We start from the raw sequence: 3,834 nt of genomic DNA, 5'->3' as shown, positions 1-3,834 counted from the left end.
GGTGGAGAGGATGATCAAATAACTGAGAAATGGCCCTCATGTTGTTGGTAGACTAACAAAAGAGATAAGGCAAACCTTAAGAACCTTAAAAAGAACCTCAATAATACATGTCAAGCCTAAGGCCAAATCCTTTTTCTGAGACTTATTGGCTGTATGACCTTGTTCAAGTCCCTTTAGTGTTGGAGTCTATTACTTCATCTGTAAAATGGGGACAGTGTCTAAAGAACCCATTTCCCCAACCCACTGAGAGTCTTAAATGAAATGATGTACTGTAGTATATCATGCATTCCTGAAAGAGCAATAGAAATGTCAGTTATTACTAAATTAGTAGGGTAGAAGATAGAAGACAGAGAATGGACCCGAGATCTCCTTACTAGTGGGAAAGCCTAGATAAGGGAACTTCCTCTGGCCACTGGGTCAGTACCTGCTCATAGAGAATTGCCTAGAGCATTGAGAAATTAAGTGACTTATCCAGGATGTGAGAGGTGGGACTTAAGCTCAGGTCTTCCTGGAAGAAAGGTGTAAAGCACCAGGGGAATCCAAAGGAAGGAGAGACCGCTGCTAGGTGGGGCAGTCAGGGAACACTTCTTGAGGGGAGTGAACCAGGAAAGGTGGTTTTTGTCTAGGAGTCTTAGGAAGGAAAGGAGGGGCATTCCAGGCAAACAAACTAAATGAGAAAAGGCAAAGAAGTAGAAAGGTGCAGGGAAGGTAGAGGAAATGAGTTAGCCAATTTGTCTGGAGTAGGAAAAGGGGACTGGAGGGAGAAGCACTAGAAAGGTAGGGTGGGTCAAGATTACGAAGGCTCTTCTTCACTGCCATGGACTTGACTTTGGAGCTCGCAATCTAATGGAGGAGAAGTGAATAACTATGTACTGACAAGACAAACCGGAAGTAACCAAAGAAGGAAGGCACTGGGATTAAGAGCGATTGGGAAAGGCTTCCTGGAGAAGATGGGATTTTAGTTGGAACTTCCTGAAAGCCAAGGCAATTTGGAGGTTTTGGTGAGGAAAGAGAATGTTCCAGGCATGAGAGACAGTCAGAGAAAATGTCCAGAGCTAAGAGATGGAGGGTCTGTGGAACAGCAAGGAGACCAGTGTCTCTGAATAGAAGAGACTGGGGGGAGGGGGGGTGTAAAAGAGATTATAAAGCTGTAAAAAGATTGGAGGGATGGGAATCTAGATTATTATGAAGGGCTCCGAATGCCAAACAGAATTTTGTATTTGATTGTGGAGGCAATAGGGAGCCATTGGAAGTTACTGAGTAGTGAGTGGCATGATCAAACCTGTTCTTTAAGAAAATTACTTTGGTGGCTGAGTGGAGGATGAATTGGAGTAGGGAGAGACTTAAAGCAGGCAGACCCACGAGCAGCTATTGCACCAGTCCAGGTAGGAAGTGGGAGCAATGTCAGAGGCGAAAAGAAGATGTATTTGAGGAACATTTCAAAGGTAAAATCTGCAGGCTTTGGCAACAGCTTGGATCCGGGGATGAGACAGCAAAGAGTTGCAGATGGCACATTGGTTGAGAAGATCACCTAGGTTGCTAACCCAAAGAGACTGAGAGGATGATGCTAGCCTCAACAGTAATGGGAATTTGGAGGAGAAGGTTTAGGAAAGATCATGAGTTCAGTTTGGGGCATGTTGAATTTAAAATGTCTACTGGATGGTTCAAGGCATTTGAGACGCAGTTGGATATGTGAGTTTGGAGGTCAGTAGAGGGGTCCGACAGGAGAGGTACATCTGAGAATCATCAGCATGAAGATGGTAATTGATGGAACATTCACGCTTTGCCCTTGCACACCCAGCTTTCATTTTTTTAACTGCTAAGAAATAAAATTATATTTATTTATTTTTAAGTATTTTCCATGGTTACATGATTCATGTTCTTTCCCTCCCCCCTCCCAGAGCCAACAAGCAGTTCCACTGGGTCACACATGTATTATCACTCAATACCTATTTCCACATTATTCATTTTTGTAACAATCTTTTAAAAACCAAAACCCTACATCCACTACCCATATAAACAAGTGATCAACCAAATGTTTTCCTTCTGCATTTCTACTCCCACAGTTCTTTCTCGGGATGAAGTCCCTTGGCATTGTCTTGTGTCATTGCATTGCTATTAGTAGCAAAGTTGATTACACAAAGAGCTTGGCTATGAATATTTTTGTACAAGTCTCTTACTTTATTATCTCTTTGGGGTGCAAACCTTGTAGTCATCTCTAGCCATCACTGTCTGAGAGGAAGCCTTTCAGCTCTAATAGTCATAGAAGTAGAGATTCAAAGCTAGAAGAGAGACTCTTCAAGTCAGCTTGTCCTACCTCCTTATTTTTCAGATAAAGAAACTGAAGTTCTAATAATTTAAGTGAATTACCTACCATCACACAGCTAGTAAATAACAGAGCCTGAGTTTGATTTCAGGCCCCTGATTCTAACTCCAGAGATCTCTTCACTCTTTTATGTTGCCTGACATGGCAAAACATTTTATAAATGGTGAGTAGCATTGGGGTACTTGCTGACCTTAAATAGCACAAATTTGTTGAGTAACCAATTGAAATAATCATGTGATTTTCTTCAGCAATGACTTGTAGCCTTAGACAGGAACATAAGAAGCAGACAGATATAGTGACTAGTTTGCTCAGGTCCAGGAACGGGGGCAGTAAATCAGAATGCCAACAGGGCAAGGAATTTCACAGATCTCTGGAGGGCACAGTTGAAATGGTTGATCCTGTGGTTAGCCCTATCCAGGCTTGGTAGAGAGGCAAAGAATTTCAAGGGGAAGAGGATGGGCTGGAAGAAAAGCTAAGCCATCGAGGGACTGGAGATCTAGATGGGAGCCAAGTATGGGTCCAGAAGCAGTGGAAGATAGTATTTGAAAGAAAGTAGTCTCCTAATCAATAGTTGTTGGATTGAAAATATAAGGAATTGCCACCAAAGATAAAGGATCATAGATTAAAGCCACAGAGAACCTCAGAGGCCATCTCATCCAAATCTTCAATTTACAGAGGAAGAGCCTAAGCCTTAAGGCATACAGAGGTAAAGTGTCTTGTTCAAAATCATGCAGGAATTTAAAATTTTTATACATTTGAGGCGGAGCTATGTCAAATGCTAAGGAGATCTAAGATGTGGTCTCGGTGAAGTAGAGATGAAGGTCAATGGATTAAGAGGAAACTGTGAGGTGGGGAAAGAGCAAATATAGATGTTGATGTCTATAAATGGGTTTGGAGTGGAAGATGGGGTGCCGAAGCCATTGAGTTCCAGGAGGAGAGTAGATGTCCTGGAGTCCTCAATGCTCTTCCCTCTCTTTGGTGGTTGACTTTCCTCCTGGTTCACAGTATTAGACATGAAAGGAGTCTCTTCCAACTGAGGCAATCATGGAAAGTTTGAGAAGATGAGAAAAGCCTGTACAACCCTTCTTCACCTTGTTTGCCAGGCCTTTTTTCCTAAAACTGGCCTCTGTAAACCTCAAAATTTCTTAGACTTATAAATGTTGGAAATTTCACCATTGGGAAATTTCATACTTGAAAAATTTCCTATTGATAGTGGGTCTTGACTATTGGAATGTGAATCCCATTGGCATGGGAGGTTCCTTCTCCTTCCCTTCTTAAGATTACTTTAGGACAGAAACCCTTTGCTGAACAATGGAAAGGACTTTGACCTATGCTTAAGCATAGAACAGGAATTTCTTTGAGTCATGATTGATTTTAGAATTGATACAATGGAGATACTTGGAATCAATCTCCACCCTATTCAGTCCTAACAGGATTGAGTAAGGGCTGCAGCCTAGATCAAAATTTAATTATTCCAATCTCTACCCTACTCAGGTTAACAGGATTTA

Source organism: Monodelphis domestica, chromosome 6, assembly GCF_027887165.1.
Source record: "Monodelphis domestica isolate mMonDom1 chromosome 6, mMonDom1.pri, whole genome shotgun sequence".
Classification (NCBI taxonomy): domain Eukaryota; kingdom Metazoa; phylum Chordata; class Mammalia; order Didelphimorphia; family Didelphidae; genus Monodelphis; species Monodelphis domestica.
The sequence above is the reverse complement of the archived record's forward strand: the minus strand, read 5'-3'. Positions refer to the sequence as shown.